The 21,996-nt window shown below is 39.7% G+C and overlaps 1 long non-coding RNA gene across 13 annotated transcripts in view; it reads right to left on the bottom strand.

Moving 5' to 3' along the window:
- LOC310901738 overlaps window positions 1–21,996 on the bottom strand; it is a 283,646-nt gene that overhangs the window by 106,271 nt on the left and 155,379 nt on the right. For 9 of the 13 annotated variants that reach the window (XR_014586096.1, XR_014586097.1, XR_014586098.1 and 6 more), the window contains one exon: window positions 13,008–19,175. The exons of the other annotated variants lie outside the window; for them this stretch is intronic. This is a non-coding gene — a long non-coding RNA (uncharacterized lncRNA). Of the gene's footprint in view, window positions 1–13,007; window positions 19,176–21,996 lie in introns of those variants that run through there. 13 annotated transcript variants of the gene reach the window in all.

Here is a 21,996-nt window from a genome sequence, read left to right as displayed (position 1 = left end):
AAGATTTTGAGATTCTCTTATATGAATCTGTCAGCAGTGAAAAGCATTGTTATTCAAGAGGAAAACACAGCATGTCTCTCTGACAAATATCAGAAAAGGCCCTTGGTAACAGCGATGTACTTTATTTATTTATTTGTGCATTTATTTATTTAATTATTTTACATGCATGCATCCAAGAGGCCTCTTATCATACAACACAGCATGGCAACATCGTGTGGATATTTCCCTTAGCTGGGCCATTCCTCCCACCACATGGCTCCGATGTCCCGCAAGTTGTCATTTTTAAATGTTCGCATCAGTTCATCCCTCAAAAATTCAGGACCTTGCGGTATATAATGTCTGCCCACGATCTTGATCTTCCTGAAATTTAGATTTCAGCTGTCAGCTGAATGGCAAACTTCTCATTGAAATGTCATTTCACGCACTGCTAGGTTTCCTCTTCTTCCCCACCCTCTCCCTGTCACTAACAGAGCTGTTCTGAGTCTAAATAGTCCTGATCTACATGACAAAAGGGTAACAAGACTTAACTAGAGTGCACATTTCATCAGATGCAGCATAGACTTTCAGGTAGGCAAATGCTGAGTGCTATCTGATACCCAGATTATTTCTCTAAACATATTGTGGACATCCTGCTTCTACTCTCACACATTTTCAATGGCAGATGTAGCTCCATGGGCTGCAAGTTATAAGTTTGGACCTATCCAGACCTTCACCTTTTGGGAAACAGCTGTCACAGAGGCAGAACATATCCAATGTGAGTCAAATAAACATGTAGGAAGAAAATCCCTGGCCAACAATCAACCAGCTGGCAAACCCTGGAAAAATCCCATGTAGAATCTACATTTTTAGATAAACTCTTAGATAGATATACCTCTCTTTCTACTGACAGGTTCTTAATCTTATTTTAAATGCCTAAATGTAGAGTGGATTAGTTTGGGTTTAAAGAGCCTACATTTGTGAAACAGGTGCTATAATGGATCACTGAGGTTTGTGAACTACCCTTCTTGATTGATTACAGGTAGATTTAGGTGCTTTTCTTCTTTCATTGGTGGTGTGACTGAAACATCCATACAAGAGAGTCTAGTGACATTTCCAATGCCGAAGTGTCTGACACTTCTAAGCAGGGCTGCTGGCTGTGCTGCCCAAACAGAAAAATTTTTAAAACAGACATTCAAGGCATGGTGGGGTCCCCTAGACGTTTGTGTGTCTGTTAATCCCATCCAGATTGTTTTGAGAATCAATCTGGAGCAAGACTGTTTATCTGATCTTGTTGCAGTATCTCTGATGTGTATGTGCCATTGCAAGAGCCTTTCTCCCACAGGCTACTTGAGAGCTCAGCACCTAAAAACTGGCCTCATGCTGGGCCTGGCCAGACATGGGAAGCCAGGTCTGAGAGTCAGTGCAGCATTATTATTCCATAGACCTACCAGACTACTGTAAGGAAAACTTGATGCCTATCTAAAACTTTTTTTTTTTTTTTTTTTATTCTGCCCCAAGAGTCCAGCCTTGTTAGCATGGCATGAACTAACAGGAATTGTGAAGTGGTGCCTTGGCTCCTGGGACAGAGAAGCTGCAAGCTGGTCAGTGCTTCTGGTTCAGCATGGCTTGCTCTGACTTATCTCTCAGGCTGGATAAAGCTAAACTGCCTCAACCTAGATCTGTGCCAGAGCTAATAATCAGCAAATCCAATTAAACTGCACTGGGATCTGGACTCTCTCACATCTTAGTAGCTCAGATACTTCTGTATTGCTGAGGTAGATGCAATCATGAGTCAGAAATCAAATCCCGTTTCCTCTGTTGTATTCTTTATGCAATGATACTATAAAGGGGGAAAAAATACGTAAACTCCAGACTGTGCTTCCTCAAGAACAATGTGGTTTCTTTGACGTGAATAGGAATTAGCCAGGGGAATGATTACCATGAGCTGTAGTGTTACTAGGCACGTTAAAGTTAAGACAGGTTTACACATTTTTTATGTAAAGACATAGCTAAGCTTAAACAGAAATCTAATCAGGGAAATCCTACAGGAGCAGGAAGCACTAACAGACCAGCACAGTCTCTCTGCAGATTTAAAAACCTGTGATATTCCCTGGTTTTGGACCACTCCCAAATAGCTTGCCCAAGACCATGTAAGGGGTGTATGATGGACAGGCAACATCCCCCAGCCCCAGCACAGCCCAGCACTGGTACTGCCTGGGCCCTACTGGCACTGCTCTGGATTGCTCCAAGAGCAGCTTCTGTCTGCCTTAATGAAATGAGTTATTACAGCTGATGCCAAAAGGTGCTGCTCATGAATACATCTTCAACAGGGGGATCAATAGGACTCATATACATTGCATATGTTCCCCAGGTCATCTCTTCCAGCTATTGATATTGATTTTTTGTTTGTTTAATAAAATAACTTAAGAATAGTCTGTATTCAAACTCCAAAATTTAAATGCAAACAACTTCCTAAAGTAACTAAACTAGAAGAGATTAAAAAGAAAGAGGAAACTCATAACTTTGACATTGAAATGCTTTTTTTTTTTTTTTTTTTTTTTCTGGCAAGTGCTTTCTTTTTTAACCCAAAGAAGAAAAATCTAAGACTATATATTTTTCTCTGATGTGTTAGCAAGACTACTGATTGGTATGTAAAGAAATGCTGCAGGTTAAAGACTAGGGTTATTTGTGTCAAAAATACTATGACTCTGTGCTGCTGCTGCACTGAAAACCAAAGTAAGTTTTAAAATGAGTACCTTTCCCCTGCAGAGATTTGTTTTTTTTTTTTTTTCCCTGATGTTCCAGGTCAGAGAGCAACTACAGCAAGAGGTCAAAAAATCAAAAACCAACCAACGAACCAACCAAACTCCCCCTCCCAAAACAAAACAAAACAAAACACCCTAACAAAACAAACAAAAAAAGGGGGGGAGAAAGGGAAAATAACACATGCTATGTTAGTCTTCATGTCCTCTAACCTGCGTTTATCATGTCTTCAACAAACACAGCAAATACTTGGAAGGAAACTATTATTTGTAAACAGAGATAAGGTGCCCAGAGGACTGTTTACAAGCAGAAATGTAAATTTTTATTGCAGTCTGAAAAAGAGCAGTTATCTTTTCATAAAATATATATTTATACTGGAAAACACTCTATTTGGTGATTTTTTTCATGCTGGTTTTCTGTTGTCCTGCTGTTTGGCTTCATCCTTAGGTGATGGAGGTAGATTTTTTCCCATTGGTCACTGAGAATCTGCACCATTTCACACCAGTTTTATCCTCCTTAAAGTTCTTTAAATCAGGCTTTAAATCTAAAAGCTAGGAAATGTGTTGTATTTTGGTCATTTCCCGGAAGTGAAGTGTTTCATAGTCAAATTGTGCCTGAAAAGAAACTGGTCTGGCAGCAAATGACAGCTCCTGGTTTCAAACCCTTGCTCTTTGCACAGAACAGACTGGGAGCTCCTGCTCTCCTGCTGAGCTCTTCCCTATTCAGGGGGAGCTTTCGGGGAAGTGTGAGCTATCTTGTGCTTTTCCAGCATAGCAGCACAGCAGACCATGCGAGAGGAACAAAAAAACCTCTAAACAATAGTATGGCAAACTTCATAGCTGCTGGTGACTCTGAATACACCATGCAGGAAAGAGCCAATTCAGATGCTGGCCAAAGTGAAATTCCACAACATGGTGCCAAATCTGATGAGTTTTTTGTTGTTGTTGTTTTTGCTTTGTTTGTTTGTTTGTTTGTAGACCTCAGCCTAATCTTTCTAGTGGTTACTTATAGGAATATAGAACATTACCTATAGAGTGGCAGAATTTTTAGTATTAATTACGAGCCCTGCATCATGGAGGCATCCAGCCCAATATTTACATCCAGCAGCACCTCCCCAGAACAAAGCAAAGACCCTTCCCTATTTCCCCTTTCAATTTTGTCGACCTTGAGCAGGAAAACAGCTCATGAGAAGAACAGGGAAGAAGAGGGGCTATAAAGTCCATGACAATTATGTTCAGGAAATGTAGGGGCACAAGAAGTGGAGTGTAAAGGAAAGATGTGCCATTGGGACAACTTCCTTAAGGAGAAAACAGTTTAAGTGTTTGCTGCTGGAAGTAGATGGCTTCAAGCTTGGAAACAACATTGATTAACATTCTAAGCAGCTCCGGCTGCCAGTGAGAAAGACAGATAATCTCACCTTGAGCCTCTGCATATTGTTGGTTTTCTGATTATTCTTCCACAGGGTCAGAAGGAAGTCATAATATTACAGTGCTGTTAGAGGTTTTTCATTCCAATTAAAAGGTGAGTCAGCAGCAATGTATTTCTTTCAACCTTGACAATTAGAACCAGCTATAATAGATTTGCTGTGTAAACATAAGAAAAACCCAGTCAAAATAATCTACTCATTATAGTTTGTTATCTAATGGATTTATTACACACATTTATTACAGGTATTTATTTTGTGCTGATTTATCAGTCCACTACTTGAGGAAATGACAGGAGAGCAAGAATCATAATCCAATTTCTAATTCTTCCTCCCAGGCTGGAGGTACAAGAAATTAAGGTAAGTGTGGGTATTTGACAGTCACACTACCTGGCATCATGCAGTGTGGAGTGATTGCTTTGTCCATTTCTTTCCCACCCGTGCAGAATAGAAGACCTCAATCTACCAAAAAAAGGAATAAGGAAATCAGCAATCTAAAATCTAGGTATCTAAGCTGTGTTAGTCACATCAGCTTTCACTAGAGTCAATAGAGAAAGATTATCTTCTGAGATGATTAATCCGAGCCTGAGAGAGGTGTCTGAAACAGAAGGGATTTATCACACTCTCTGCTAACTAGAGAGGGAGCTTGGACAAGGAGGTCAGATTGAACATGTACCCTGTAGATAGCTAAGGTCAGGGAGATGAATGCTTGCCTACCCATTCTTTATCGAGGTGGACTCTCATTAGATGCACTTGTTGTATTTAGAGTAGCAGAGTTCTGTCTCTATTGCTGCACAGACAGCAAACTTCAGTAATATTAATCAGAAATGTCGCTAGTCCCTTATTCTGGACGTACCTCTCTGCAACTGTGTAATACAAACTGCACTATAACCAGCACCATTTCATCTCTCTGAAACACAATGACTTTGGCAGAGAAACACTGCAGCCATTTAAACACTGGTGAAGCAGAAAGGAGTCAGAAGTCTTCACTTGCCTAAAGATGCAATGGAAAGAGATGGAGACGGAAACACATGAAAAAAAAAAGAGGGTTGCTCAAACTAAAAACACATGTTGAAAGTCATCTAAGCAACCCCCTTTGTTCAGTCAAAATTGGCTGGGAATGAGATTCGTCACTCAGATGAGCACAGGTAAGACAGCATTGTAATTATACATTGTTGTCATCTATAATATGGTTATTGGACCTTCCGCACATTGTAAATGAAGGTTTAGATTTTTATAAATCTTTTTGCTCCACGAATTCATAGGGATACTCCTGAGAAATACAAAGCTTATATTTATGCTTAAAATTGCAAGCGTGGTTTGCTTAAAAACTGATGAGTTACTGCAAAAGACAAAAGGGGCAGGTCAAAATCAGAAATGCCTAGCTAAGGCCCAGAAATCCCTCAGGGTTATAGCACAATACCTCGTTCTTCTTTCAAATAGGAAAGATCTATTCACAAGACTATGCTGGAACTGGTGCCACGCTCCTGAGCAGGGCCCATGAAAATGGCCAGGCTGCAAGGCATATTGAGTATGAGCTAAGGGCAAACCAGAGGTATCATCACAGCCTTCTGGTTCTGCTTCCTTCCCCTGCTCCTTCCCAGCCACCAAATGTGCCGCGTTTCATACAGAATCAGTTGGGGAATATGAGCAGCATCAGTTCAGTTTGGTAAAATCCAAGAGCACAACATTGCTTGTGCAAGGCAGGGACACCGGGACTCCCACTTGGTCTGACTTCTAAATGTCCAATATAAAAAAGATGAGTGTCTAGCAGGAATGTTTACATGATCTGGGACCTGGTGTAAAGACATTCACAAGGGACTTTCTGCAACCAGTGGCCACGGCTACACTGAGCTTTGTCATTCAAAATCTGTTCTACATGCTAGTCACATATTTCAGTAGCTCCCTGACTGGGTGTGAGTATCTCCAGTAAAAGCAGACTGTTTCAAATAAAATATGCCGGTGGGAATCAAAAGCAGAGTTTGGAGAGGGTCACACCTCAGGACATGCTGGGTCTTCCTTAGGCATGTGTTTCCACTTGGAGTGAAGTTAGTCTGAAAGTTGTATGGAAATGGTAACCTCCTCCTGCACATGCAGTGAACTTGAAATTTCTGTCAATTCTTTCCCTGGTTTAATGTTGAAGAAAGAATAACAATGCCTTTAATTGGTTCCTGTGTCCTGGGAGCTTCTGGTATGTAAGAAATACCTTGAGGAACTGGCTACTGATCTATTACAAAAAGTGAGCAAATTTAGCCAAAAATAAAAACCCCAAACAAAACATTTTCAGAAGAGTTCTGTGCACCAAGTGGTTTTCAGCCAGCTCCACCGCTAATATCAGGTTATGGCCCTTTCATAACATTCTGCATTTCAGAAATCTTCTAATGTGCACATCCATTGTCCTGCAACAAGTTAACTTTCTTGCCTAGCTGCTTGTTACATCTGTCAATCATGTGTGAAAACCCATGCCAGAAAGTAATCTAATGCCGCAGTTGTACTCAATAGCAGTGATAAGGATGAACTATAAGGCTCAAAGGACTTTGGTGGCAGCAAACTATCCACAGCCTGAATCCCACCATTTCCTCTCAGGCTAACTTTCATTAAGCCTTTACCAGAAAACGAAAAGAAGAGAACCTGAACAAAATAGAAAGAAACTAATATTAAAATGTGAACTTCTGACAAGAGATGAAGCAAGTATCTACTTGCACACAGGATTTTTTTCATAATCTTGCAGGGAGAGAGGAAGGTGGAGAAATTTAAGCAGAAGATATAATTCTCCATTTTCCATGTACTCTTGACTCCTATCTGTATTCCCAGAAATAAAACAAGCTTGCTCTGTTGCAAAACATGAATAGTTTTGCATCCAGTGGGCTGAGCCATGCAGGTGTCTCATGCTGGGACAGTTGGAACCCAGTGGGAAGGGATTTAAAAAAAAAACCAAACAACAAAACAACAAAAACATACCTACCCCACTCCCCAAAAATAAATAAAAAATAAAAACCTGGGAAAGTAACAACTTTATTTAGGCTCTTTCCTGCCTTTATTTATACCTGAGCCACTGGGAACTATCTCACTTTACAGGGGAGGGAGACAGATGGAAAGATGTTCATGTTCTAATTTCTTTTTCCTTGTCTGACTACTAATATAATACATTTTATCAGCACATATATCTAAGGCCATCTCAACAAATGGATCACAACTACAGCTGGAAACAAATCAAACAAACTGCTCTACAATCAGTGGAGTTATTTGTGATTTAAACCAGTGAAGAGTATTTGCCATTATATTTCTTCCCTAACTTTCTAAGGAAGAATAATGTAGTAGTAGTAATAATAGTGATATACAGATGGAGAGGTGGGGGTTGGGGGAGAGAGCCTAAAAGCCCTCAAGATGCTGACCACTGGAATGAGACAGTGCACTCCCTCTTCAGCCTGCTCAGTAGAAAGTCTGGCTATGCTGGAGACCAGGGCTGCAGCTGTGATCAGATGAGCAAAATGCCAAGTGTGATGTGTGTATACCACCTACTGGGTGGCCTTGCTGCTTTACGCTCCACAAATCCAGACTAACGCACCCTTCTAGCTGTCAGATTTCCCCCACTGCACCTGAGGCAGGCTGATCACGACAAGACACCACTGTATCAGTCAAACAGGATGGCATCCTCATGGCCAGCATCACAAACAAGCCAAAAGAGGGATGTCTTGGCAATGTAATTTAGGTAATCTTCAGGAGAAAAACAAAACAAAACAGAACAAAAAGAATAGTAGCAGTAGTAAAGGAACAGAGGCATCTTAACACCCCTACCCCTTCCCATAAACCTGCATGTACAGCCTGCTGCAGTACCAGCTCAGAGGCTGGGAGCGATCTGGTTAATACGGTCACCTCCCTAAGGAGTCATGTTGGCCCACTCAGAGCTGGCTGCAGCACTTCTCAGCAGGGTGACATAGGATGCATACCCCCTCTTATTTTCCCAGGGTTTTCACAGCTCTTTTCAATTAGGACTGAGACAAAGCTAATTTATTAGATTAAATGCATACAGAAATTTCTCTTCCCCCTCTACCCCATGGAAAAGAAGTATTTGAAACAATGTCCAGAAATTTAGATACAAATACACTGTAGATTTTGACAGCAGTTTCAGCACCAGCAACTGGGTTCAGAATTTTTTTTCATAACTGGCTATCATATTGGCACCATGCATAGGTTTCCTGAGCTTTCTATCTGGAGGGAAAAAATGTAGGAGAAAAGATTTAATTAAAAAAAGAAGGGGGGGTGGGGATTGTGATCACTAACATAACACACATTTTAATTAATATTGGATTATGTTCCCCCAGAAATCATGCATGAAACATTTTAAATAGATACATATAAATAAGAAAGATCTTTCTTACCTGAGGGCAAATCTCTCATTTACCTAAATCAATACGTATTGATTTATGGATGATGTTTGTGTCTTTATGTATTACATCAGCTTGGACTGATCCCTTGGCTTTTCTTACTAGAGTCACTAGTTTGCCATAGAAGATAATATGCTTTGTTCAAATATGTGTTGAAGGCAACAGAAACACTGCTCAAACACGCATCATCATTCATTTTTCCTAGTCAATATTTAAGACAATAATACCTCAGGTTTAGGTGCTCATATAATTTAAATCAGACACAAATGCAAGTTCAGAAAAAAAAAAAAAAAAAAAAAGGCCTGGATGGAAGGATGGACCACATGGAAAATCCAAGTGTGTGTGTAACCTAGATAGGTTTTGGCTTTACATTTCATGGAAAGGTTACCAAAATGTCAGCCTGTCACATCTTATTAACAGTAATAATAACAACTTACACTTTCAAACGCAAATGCCATCTGTGGACCTTAAAGCTCTCAGCAAACATTAGCACACCAGCCCTGGAAAGACAACGCCTTGCTTTTCACCTAGGGAGAACCAAGGTAGAAGGAGCAGAAAGAAAGGAGAAGGACTCCAGACATTGCCTGGAGATGTATCAGAGGTGAGAGCAGAGAGTGGAGAAAAGGCAGACCTCACAGAGGAAAACGTTGGAATAGCCAAGGCAGAGTCAAGTGCTACTGGGGAAGGCTGTCTTCTTATTTTGATACCTTTTATTTTTAAATCACATCCAGATATGGTGTAAATCATGGCTAAACTGGATTATACTAAAGTGCTATACGCAGTCCAGCCCAGTTGTCCAGTAAGTATCAGCAGAGATTGGTAACAGATTGGCAGTGGGTTTTTTGATCTGCTTCATTCTTTCCAAATGCTGCAGATGTCCTTTGCTTAATAAAGCCCCAACCAAAAGCAAATCCAGCAATAACTTTCACTAACTTGACTCTAATTGAACTGTCGTGCATGTAACCATTCCAGAGAAATGGTGATTCCCACAATCAGCTGAAAGGAAAGAGGCTGCAGGAAAAATAAGGCAGAGACACAGATAAGAAGATTTTATTCAGCTTTATTTGACAAGTTTTATTACACCGAGAAAACATAATGTATCTAATCTCTTTGCAGCTGTTGCAGCCCTTCAGCCTTTATTACTTAAATCCTATTAGATATAAAATTGTTTCTATTTGTCAACGGCATGATATCTTCTTTTATTATTATTATTATTATCATCAGAGAGTCTTGCAAGTATGGCCATGAACATAATTTCTAGTCCATCTTCTTACCAATAGTTAAGGTTACCCTGTAATGTTTGCCTGTTTAAATTACATACTTTTTCAAAAGGCCTGGAGAACGGTGTGCGTTGTTAGTATACACACAGTGGCACTAAATAAAGCTCAGCAAGTAACGAAAACCTCTGCAAACAAACAGGTATAGCTAATTATTTCTATTATGGGTGCTGCAATTCCAGTCATATTGGGCTCAGCTGTATACTTACCCACATGAAGACCTTGAAGCAAAGTCTTTCATAACTGTACACAGGTTTTTCAATTTGTCACTTGTATAACTTTAATTCCCTATTTTTCACAGAATGATGAAGGATATTCTTTTTCCAACAGGAATTCCCACTATTGCCAATAAATAATGCTGTTGCATTTCCTGTTTCTCTCCTGGTCCCTAGGATAACCCTCACTGTGATTCATCTGACCCTCTTTTAGTAGGATGAGGGGTGCCCCATCAAAGTGTCCCCTTGGAAGCGCAGTCTGGTGGCACATGGAAAGCCATGACAGTTCACCACCCAACAGCCCTTCTCAGAAAGTATGTACACCTCATTTCCACTTGCACACCAATTCATTTTTGAGGCAAAATATTTTACCTTCGGGGAAAGTGAATTGTTAGCTTCACTGCCAATGAAAGTTAGAACATGTCAACATTAAAATTCTGTTACAGCTGTTTTCAACAGATGATTTTTGAACAGATGTTCTTGCAGTGTCAGCAGGTTAGGGCAGAGAAATGGTAGGAGAAACATTAAGGCATTGTATCTTGCCCACAAACCTCCAGGAGACTAGAATTTAACAGTAGCATCTCCCCAGATGCTTGCTCTTGGCTGCACTGGGAGCATCATATTCATCCTGCTAAAAAGGGCACTTTCATGCTGAACAAAATTAGTATTTGAGATTCCTAGTGCCATAAAAGTTTAACAAATGAGTAAGACACTGATTCTGGATGCATAACAATAAGGAGGGGGAGTTGTTTTCTCTTTTGCCTATTGTTTTTTATTGATATTGTAATCTCTTTCTCACTTTTTATTAGTTTAATTTTCTTGTGTGTAATTTTGTTTTTATGGAGCAGATTCGTCCCTGCTGTACCTCTGGTAGGATTTCAGGAGAGACAAAGACATCTCTTTGTTTTTTCAAGAGATAAATAAAACATTAATACCTTTCTCAAAGCTTTCATATTTAGATGTTATGGGTAATTTTTCTGTAGCTTCTCTTTATTGACTATAATAGTCATGGCCAAGATGCAGCTCACGGGTAGTTCATGATCTGCTTGCTTATCAAATGTGCTGATTTTCTGACTGCATATTTTCATATGCTGAAATGTGAAAGGCATTAATTTTGGACAGCAATATGTATGGAAATGAAATGAAAAGTTCAGGAGCTAAGAGTCTCTGCCTCAAGCAGGAACAAGACACTGTGAGGCAGCTGATCTCTGGTAACTCACTTCCAGAGGAGGCAAAAGCTTTTCCCTTGCAGCTCTCCTGCTGTACAGCATGCAGTGTCTCACAAAATAAACTCCATCAAGCCAGCGGCCAACATACTAGAATGATGGGCAGCCCTCCAAGGTGGGTAGCAGGGAGTTGAGAAGCTGGATGAGATCACAGACATAAGACTGAACACATCCAGAAACAATCATATTTTCCAAGAGGAAAAAAAAAAAAAAAAATGTACAGGCAAAAGTAGGTAGGGGTATGTTTTGGAGAGGTGGAAGTCATACAATTCATGAAACTGAGAATCTTGGTAAGTCATGGCAAGTAAATCTTACATCTTAAGGATCTTACATTAATCTTTTCTTTTAGTGAACTATTGGATCTATGTTTTCAGGCTGTATTTCTGACAGTCAACCACGGTTTAGAGATAGAAAGTCCAAGGAGTGACTACAGAAAGCCATGATAATGCAGACACAATCAGAACTGAACTGCTGAAGGAGATGGATCTCTTCCAAGCACATTGGTCTAAAGAAAAACCTGAGCACCTAAAACAGGACTTGAAAGCTTTCTTCATTTCTAAATCTTAAGCTGTGAAATAACACTAATTAAGCAATCTAGTTTTTGCAGCATCTGATCTCATTAGGCATTTGTATTTTTGATCCAAAAATTCCCAGGGTGGGTTTTTAACAAGCTATGACCACCTAGACTGTTTGTGTGCTGCCCACTCTTTGTGCAAGGAAAACAAAGGACATGTGCAAGGACACCCTTCAAAGATCTCCAACCAAAGCCCATGTGGTGGTTTCACACTGATGGGCAGCTAAGCTCCACCATGCTGCTCCCTTACTTCCCTTCCTCTAAAGGACAGGAGGAGAAAATATGATGAAAAAAGGCTCATGGATTGAGATAAGGACAGGGAGATCACTCACCAATCATAATCGCAGTCAAAACAGACTCCACATAGGGAGATTAATGTAACGTATTGCTTATTGCTAATAATAGACTAGAGCAGTGAGAAACTAAAAACAAACTAAAAATACCTCCTCACCCTACCCCCATCCACCCTCCTCTACTTCCTCCCCCAAGCAGCACAGCGGAATGGGGGCTATGGTCAGTCCGTGATGCTTTTTGTCCCACCATTGTGCTCTGAGGGATGCACACAAAGACACCTACCTTCCTGGGGTAAATTCAACAGGACAAGCAAGGTCAAAGCATCAGTGTACTGAAGGAAGAACACGACTCTGTAGTGCAACAGTATATAGGAGGGGGTATTGGAGGCGACTGAGTCACATAGGCATTTTCTGTTGATTTATATCTCATTTATATATATCCAACAAAATTTAATGTAAAGTGCATTCCCAATTTCTAGATCACTGAGTTATGCTCTTCCTTGCTTTTCTTTCCATCCCCTGGCAACAGGGCTGTTTGGTGCTGGGTTGGTGCCTATTTTGCTCAGAGACCCAGGCAAGTGAATTCAAATAAACGTAACCCATTCAAAATGACAGTGCTCATTACAAGTGGTTGCTAAAACCAGAGAGCATGGAGTGTTGTGTCTGGAAGCCACTGAATTGTTATGAAAAAGCAGTGTTTCTCCTCCTAGAACATTCAATGACTCAGTTTTCCTATTTTCTGTGCTTGAGTGAACATGCTGAAACTACTTTCCAATTAATAAGTGATGAGCTTTTGTTAGACTTTTCAACACTACAGACATGTTTTTAAGCACACCTGAAGTTTAATCATATAACTCCATCCTCTAAAGGTGAATTTATCCATACCATGATCACAATTCACAGTCTTTACAACATGAAGACCACAGGAAGAAGACTGAACATCCAAGGGTCTTCTTGAGATTCCAGACAACTATAGCAGGATTTTTTTCAGTTGGTTAGGTATTTTTTCAGTTTTGTTTGTACAAAATGATAGTGTTTCTATTGTGTGTTAGGAGCAAACAAATAAAACATGGCATGCACCAGAGTATTATTCTGAGTATTAGCAGAATATAACATTTGTGCTTTGATATTTGATGCATTACACTCAGAGTGTGTCATTCAGTTTTTCAGAATCTAAAAATAAAAATAAAAAATGAGTAGTACTCTGAGCATGTGGCACAGTGTCAACTGTCCATAACTGGGACATTAAATAATTATACAGTACTTAGTACAGACAAACTTCAGTGCAAGCATTAACGAACAAATCTTTGTAATGCTTCTCTGAGAAAGAAACTGTATCCTCACTTTGCAGATGGAAAACTAAAAAGGCAAAATCTTTATTGTTCTGTAATAGCTATTACCAAATGATTATACTGTCAATCATTCATTCCAGTTTGCTTACACAAAGCATAATGCAAAAATTAGATGTGGTTTATGCTAAAAAAAAAAATCTCCTCAAAACTTAAAAACATAACTTTAAAAAAAAAAAAAGTAAAAACTCTGCTTTTCTCTTAGGTCTGGATTTAGGCTAGAAATCTGCAAGAAACGAACGTATGTTATCAAAGACAGTATTATGCCCCCAGAATGATAACGTGACTTTACAGAGACTGAAGTACTACTTCTGAAATGAACCAAGTTTAGTCCATCAAAATAGCCTAATTAATTTAATAAGATTTAATAGCAAATAATTTTGCTCATCTCTGGAGCATTTGCAAAACTGACACATGAGATTTAATTATACAGAACCAAGATTTTCAGGGGAAGGACCAGTGTCATCTCCAGCTTATGCAACTTACACTGTTCATAAAGTATTTCTGAGCACTGATTCCCATTAAAGTTACATCTAACACAACATTTTTATATTGAGGCTACAGAAGTGAGTCATTTCTTTATCAATATGGGTTTCGGATACAGAGGACCCTTCAAAACTGTGCTCTGTGTAGCAGAGAATACTTCATCTTTCCTGTTTATGTTATGACAGTGTTTTCAAGACCGCCACAGACCTGTGCCAGGTTTCAGCATACATTTCTAGTAAGTAATAGGATGGCTTAAAATAACTTGGAAGCCTAATCTAAATCATCAGAGCTGCTGAAAGAAATAATTTCACTGCACCTGGTAGTGAATTCCTGCCCGTTCTTTGGTCCAGCCCTTGCTGTGCCATGAGAGGGATGAGGGCACTCAGGAGAACACAGGTGTTTTTGTTGTTGCTGTCGGTTTGTTTGTTTGTTTGTTTTTTGTAAGATTTGTTTTTACCCATAGTAGCTCCCTGATCTGACTCATCGGACACCTACACCAGCATTGGGTCTGGCAAAAGAAGATGGGGGAACAAATAGTCTGTGATGAAATGAAAAGCAGCAGCACCCTTTTCTAGAGCAGCTTGGATTTAAACTGCATTAAATCCAACGCGAAACTGCAGCTATTGTGTCTGCCCCCCAATTAACAAAACAAACAATACAAAGGCAGCAGGAAAACAAATACGGCCAACAGTAAAATATCAGCTCAGTGATAGCTAAGAAAACCATACATCTCTCAGCTCTGTAATTCAGTCCTAATGAGCAGTCTGGCTGAAGCAACTGGGTATTAGATGATATTTGATTACTCATCAATTAATCAAATACATGGACAGTTTCACTAATTTTTCAGCCAAGAGGGGTTGTAGAGCTGTTACCATAAACACACATGGTAATGTTATGCAGTGATTCAGATAAAGAGATTTCAGTGAACTCAGCAGAGAAAGGATTTGGCCAAGGCTCAAAAGTATTCTTTTGTGGTTTAATGTGCCAAACAAGACTTGACTTTCTGGAAAACCACTGCGCTACTTTATTTTTATTATTTAACAAAACACCAAGGGTTTTGCTATCACCCCATTTGACAATCACTCCACTCCAGTTTTGTTTCTTATATATATATATATATATACATATATATATATATACACATACACACACAGACACACTTAACTGGTCCTTTTTTTTTTTCTATCAAAATTTCTTTTTAATTTTTTAATTTTTTTTTGAGTGTCTGACTTACAGAAAACCTGGCTTTCTATGCTGGTCAGACTTCTCTGTTTCACAGTGGATCTTATCTGAATTTAGCCAGCTTTATATACTGCTGTGCACTTAATTAGACTCTCCAACTGAGCTGCGTTTCATCAACATGTCAGCAAGGGATTTCAATGCTGGGAATGGTGGAATAAATTACTGATGCATTAACTAACATGTATATCTGGTACAATAGCTATAGAAGGATAACTAGGAAAAAAATAATGGACCCAGATTTTTCTACTGGTTTTCAGTGCTGAGAACCAGGATGGCTTAGATTTCCTTTTCATCTTTTTAGAGTATTTTTGTTACATTTGTGATCCCCAATGCTGCACACTCCAGAAGCCTTCAGACATTTATCTTTCTTACTCCTTTGGCAGGCAGAAGACAAGCTCAGAGAGACTACAGGCTTTCAAAATCTAACTTGGGAGCGTAAGGTGTTAATCCCCTTTGACGTTTGCTTTCTGGTACCAGATATCACCCCAGTTACTGGACAGTGTTAGGAAATATGCTTATGGCTTGGACACCCAACTCAGAAGACAGCATGTTAGCTTAAGCCAACCTTGAGGCTGACCTTAGGTTACCAAGCCAATAAGAAGCTTTCAAATTTTTGGGGTGCTTTTGCCAGCTGAGAGTGGGAGGGCACTGAACACAAGAAGGTCAGCACTGCATCGCTTTGCTTCAGTGCATGGAAACCAGAGCTACAAGAGACACATTTTTTGCTGATCAAGATGGTCCAGCTTGATGTAAAGACAAAAGTGCATTTTTAAGCCTCATTTGACTCTGTACCTATTCTAACAGCACAGGAAGCTACCTTGATGTGGTGTGCAAGCCCACTGCATGAAAATTTGGTGTATATTAGGTCGTACTTTGTGCAGTGTGCACGATAAAATAAAAAGCAGAGTGCAGCAGTAAAAGTTGCCTGAGAAGCCTTAACTCTGCCCCATGCAGACTCATTGTATAGCTCAATCTTTAAAAGTACTACCTTTGTTAGAGTTAAAATGCTGCACTGAGATTACAGTCCACAGATTTTAACCATGAAAATATGTTCTTTCTCATTTAATACACTACTGGATTTTCCTCTTATACACAAACAATATTTTCATTAGCATTTTCCCAGAAAATCTAGCTGATTTTTTAAAGAACTTTTTTTTATTATAAAATGTTGATTTCTGACTGAAGAACAGCTTTCAATTTTGAAAAATGAAGAGTAAAAAAATTTCAATCACTTTTCCCAGATTATTCCTTTCTGAGGGAATTTTTGCAAGCTTATTTTATACATGCGAGACTATAAAGCAGCAAATACTAACAACTGAAATATGTTGCTGCTCAATAAACTATCTGCCTTATGTCTTTCACATGAACCCAACTGCAGCATAGTTTTGAGACTTAAGTAGCTGAACTTGAGGGGATAGTAGCAAGGAATGACTGTCAAATGGAAGTCAGCATCCCTTTTATACACACACACACACACTTAGGAAGCCCTTCCTTGTAGAAAGAAACAGATGATGAACTAAGAAGCGGACATGCCAGCAAGCTAGCAGAGAAAATAAATCCATTACATGAGCTATGTGGTAAACACACACTGGCAGAGAGTAATAAAAAAAACATTTCTTTCTATGTGAGAGGCAATTATGGGGGAAGAATGGAAACTGGTAGGGTACTGACCGACTTACTTATGGTAAATTGGAGGCTGGCAGTGACATGTATCCATCAGAGATAACTGGATCAGTAAGGTAACAAGGTGGTGGTGGTGGTGGTGGGTAGTTATTCCCCACCATACAACAGTTCTGTACTTGGATCCCAATGGCAAATATTCAAACTCAAGATAGTTTCCTGGATATAACATTTCAAAGAGCCCATCACCTTTACAAAAATTTAACTGACAAAAATTACACCACCCAGCAGAAAGCATCTGCTTCTTCCCTTGCACAATATGGCAGCACTTTAACAGCATGACTATCATCAGTCTAGGCTCCATAAGGAAAAGGCGTTATTACATACACTTAACATTTTAGGAGGAACTGGTATAATCAGATGATGACTGCTCAGATTTCAGCTTTCACTCTTCCAAAGTTTTCAAAATAACAACAATTCAGTAATCCCCAAATGACTGTCTCTCTGTCAAAGTACGAAACAGAATGATGATAAAGCCCCCAGTGAGTCTTTTTTTTTGAAAGGGTCTGTCACTGGCTTAAGAAATACTTTGCCATTTTCTGTCCCAGCTATTTGCACTCAGATATGTTTGGGGATAATTTCACTTCAGACCCTGCAGCAGACGTCGAGCAAATAGAATGTATTGGCTGTGAATAGCTTTTATGTTCACCTCTCCCCATATTAACATTTAAATTATCTGGTCCCCTTGCTGGGTTTGATGGGATCTTTCTGACTAATGACCAAAGAGAAGTCTGAAAGCTTTCTCATTAGGTGGAGTGCTCCCCAATCACAAATACATCATTGAATATCCTCATATGTAGGTAAGTGTATTACCTAAGGGAAAAGTTCTGTAAAAAAGCAGCAGATCAGTAACACCCATCATCCAGTGTCATTGGTTCAGCCGTGAAATTCTCATGTCACCTCATGAGGGCTGCTGGATTAGGCTTGAAAGTTTCTCCAGTCACATAAACCCCGGTCCTGACCCTGCTTAGTTTGCAAAATCTGAGATCATTATTCAAGTAGCACAGCTTCAGGCTTATTGTGACTCTAAAATGTCTGCAGGGAGGAGGTGAATTGAAAAAAAAAAGTCATTCACTGAGCATGTTCTCTAGGCTGTCCTAAAGACAAATTTGCAAAGAACTTTCCTCTGAATGTTGATGTTAATATGTAACATGACAGATTAGCACTATAGGTTTGGGTAATGTAAAGACAAAAATTCATCTAGTTGGCAACTTTTTCCATTTTTTTTTCCTCAGATAATAGTATACTTTCAAAGGTTGGTAAATGCTCATAGCATCACTTCCCAAGCTGTGTTTTGTTTCTAAAGTACAGTATTTGCAGGAAGAAGTGAAGAAGATACAGGTTTCTTTTTCAATACTTTTTTTCCAGTTTTCCCCCAAAGCCAGACAAATCAATGATTTCCACAACATCCTTCAAGCATTTTCACAACTACCCCTTGCATGAAAAATCATACCCTGTTTGTTTTGAATGTGGCCTTCACTCTTTTCATTTACCACTCCTTGCTCCCTTTTTCCCTTGTGCCTGTTCCTCATGGAAATCTGTCTTTGGTAATGTGACACAGCTATGCAAGAGGAAGATGAATTTTGGGGGTTGGTAGTACAAGAAGAGACATTAAAATGCTGCCCATGGAAAATTTGCCTTCCCCAGCCCTTTCAAGTTACTTGAACCATGAAATTTAAGCTTCACGTAGTAGGCTGAGTGATGGTCATAAGCATATACGCATGCCCAAACCTATGGAGGCGATGCTCACGTCTGTAACTGTCTTGGGAGCAGGAGGGAGGCTGTTGTGTGGTGAACACCCCTGGGATACTGAGTGAGCAGCAGTGAGGTGGGAGGCAGGAGCCAACCATGAGGAACTCCATTTCCGCAAGAGAAACTCAGATAGAAAGGTAGCTATTTTTGAAAACAAGTACAGAAGAGATAAATAGCAGGTGCTGCCAGAAGCCTTTACACAGACGCAGGCTGATGTCCCATTCTATCATCTTGCTGGGCATTAAACACCTCTCTTGCCAGCATGGAGTGCCAGACCCTTCCTGTGGCTCCAGGGACACTTCAATTCATATAGAATCACGTCTTTCCCAGGGAGCCGAAGTGCCTCTGTCATTCTCCCTTTCTTCCCGTGTGGAGGTCAGGATGAGCTGGGCATTTGTCACTTCTGGCTCCAGCTAGTTCAAACCCACAGTCTGTCTCTTCCATATTTCAGGCCACTGCTTTGTTATCATCTCAATCCCCACCTCCTTCCAGTGCCAATGTAAGGCTTTGGTATCATCCTGCAAAGCACTGAAAAGATCAGAACAAAACAGATTTAGAGACTACATCTGAGTGTAGCTGAGACTGCTGGGGTCCTTTGGGATGAAATGAATGAGGAAGCCTGGCACAGTCTGTGAGTGAATTAAGGGTGATGGATACCCTGGCTGAAGGATCTGGGCACTGCAAAACTCCTAGAGAAAGGGGAAAAGAAAGAGAGCTTCTTCACCTTCAGGAAGCATTTCAATGTTCCTTGGGTGATAAAGTCTTTCCATTTTAGCAATATTCTTAACTTCCACCTTAGCATCACGAGCCTTCCTTTTCCCTCCTCCAAGATCCCATTCTAACTATGAAGAGAAATGAAACAGCAAGTCAGTGCCGCTGTCAGAATTTACCTTAATGACATCTACTGTCTTCCATGACAGATACTGACCAGATACAAAATAAAATTAATGTAAACGCGGCAGAAGAATCTGCCATTAATTTAGTGAAATGATAACATGAGAATAATTTCTCAACATTTGTAATCCTTCTCAATGGCTCTGGCTTTCCAACCTGACCTAGATGATGCCTGAGTGCAGCACTGCCCTCTCCTGGATGTTGAATGCTCTTCAGACCCTTATAAGCAGTTAAACCCGGGAAGTATCATTGGAGAGGGGGGGGGGAAAAAAAAAAAAAAAAAAAGGGTTTCAGGGTTTCACACAAATATGAGTTAACCTTTCTCAGGAAATCATTTGTGCTGGTGTGGGTTGCACAAACTGCCCCAAATCCTTCTCTATGTCCCTGCTCAAAGATCAGTCCCAAAGGTGCCTGAAGAAGTTAATGAGATGACAATTTCTAAAGGTTGTGTGCTGAGTTTTCTGGTGACACATGGAGCACACCTGAGAGAGCCTTGCTTTGTCTTACTGTGAAAGTGGTGTAGATGTTGGCAGAAAGCTTCCAGTCAACCCAAAGAACATCCTTCTGCAAACACCCACCTTATCCCAGCCACTCACACTCAGCACTGCAAACATTCACGAAATCAGTGACTGAGTCAACGCTCCAAACAAAATGAATCGCCGACCAAAAGAGTGCTTTTAGTCAACAGCTTAACATAGGGAATATAGGATTCCCCAGCAATTCCTGGTAACCAGACTTCTTGTTGGAAGAGGTCTTCTGATTGTTTTGAATGTATCTTGTCATCACTGCCCCACCTCGGCCTCACTCAGCAGAATTCTGGGAAATATCTCTAAGTATGGCAGGAGATACTCAACAACAATTCTTTACCTTCTGTACTGGGCTGCTATCACATTATTCTCTATTTTAAAGTATCTGAGCTCAGAAAAGAGAAGTTCAAGAAAGAAGGATAAGAGACATCAGAGATGGTCTGAAAAACAACCCAGCAGCTGTTCAGCCAATGTGCACTGTATACAAATGTTGGAGTTTATTCCTATTTTCTTCCAAAGCCTTAGTTTTCATCCAGTTTTACTGTCAAATGACAAACAGCAAGGAACAGCCACAACACCCCACCTCCAGCTGTGATAATTAATAACCTGTCAAGACAGGGATCTGGCTGCCTTAGGAAATCTAATGCCTGGCTAGAGGCAGTGAAAAATACTGAAAAAAACACAAAGAAGGAAAAAAGTGCACAATTAAGAAGCTATGATCAATAGGGAAAACAACACCAAACCACATCTTAAATAAAATAATCTCTTTCTATATGCATGTATATTTAAATGGAGTTAAAGCTTGTTCAAGGACTCTGTTTTCAAAGTAGAACAAAACCCTTAGGGTAAGAGTTCTATGTAAATGCAAACTGTTCCTATGATTTCCAATGCAATTGTGAAGACTGCTCTGACGTTCTTATTCCTGCAAAATTCTTTCCACTTACAACTAGAACTCACTGAAGTTCACAGAAAGTCTTCCATTGATTTTGGCAGTCTTTGGATTTTGAATGAAACAGATTTAATTCACTTTAATATTGAATATTCATTTTGAAATTGGGTGAAGAGAGTTAATTTCTGATGTCCCCTTTTGAAGAGTTGATCCATCCCTTTAGCATTACAGGATCTAAATCTCACGATCAAGCCACAATGTGCTGAGTAACTAAAACTGCGTAATGGCCTACACGGCAAATGCTAAAATAACAAAAAATATGTTTTGGTCTGGACAAACACAGCTTTGTCTTTTATCCCATGCCTTTAGACAAAAATACCTCTCTTTTAACCCTTGTCATCACCAGCCCATCAAAAGGGGCCGATTATAAAGTCTTCTTGCTGGGGAAACTCAATACTAGAACATCATTATCAAAACATTCAAAATCAGTCTGAGTAATGAGCTGAATAAGCCTACTGAGGACATCAGTTATGCAAACAGAGCTGGAAAATATACAAACAGATTTTTCAGCAAAATATATATGACAATTTTTTATTCAGGAATGTTCCATAATGAAAACAAAAGGCACTGTTCTACCCAAAGGAAGACTCAGTATGTAGGCATCCTTTAAAGAAAACATACATATTTATCTACATTCTTAGAGAGAAAAAGTGAAAAGCCTTTCCTGCACACAAAAAATGAAGTTGAAATAGATCTTCTATTTGAGATTTGTGTCACTTGAGAGTTAAAGGCAGGCACACATAGGGGGAAGCAGTTTTCCAATTTCATGTTGCAAAGCACCCAGCCCTCTAAGGAAATACGAGAAGAACACAGCAACTAATTGAAACTACCAGACAGCTTTGACTAAGTGGGATGTGATTAGTAAACTGGAACTTATCCAGAGCATCCTGGTCCGCATTTCCATTCTGCTCTCTCTCTTCATCCTCTTAAAGCACCTAACTGTAATCTAACCCTATACAGGTTTATTGTTTTACTCAGC

Source organism: Anser anser (genome assembly GCF_964211835.1).
Source record: "Anser anser genome assembly, chromosome: 6".
Classification (NCBI taxonomy): Eukaryota; Metazoa; Chordata; class Aves; order Anseriformes; family Anatidae; genus Anser; species Anser anser.
This window is presented reverse-complemented; position numbering and strand designations above follow the sequence as displayed.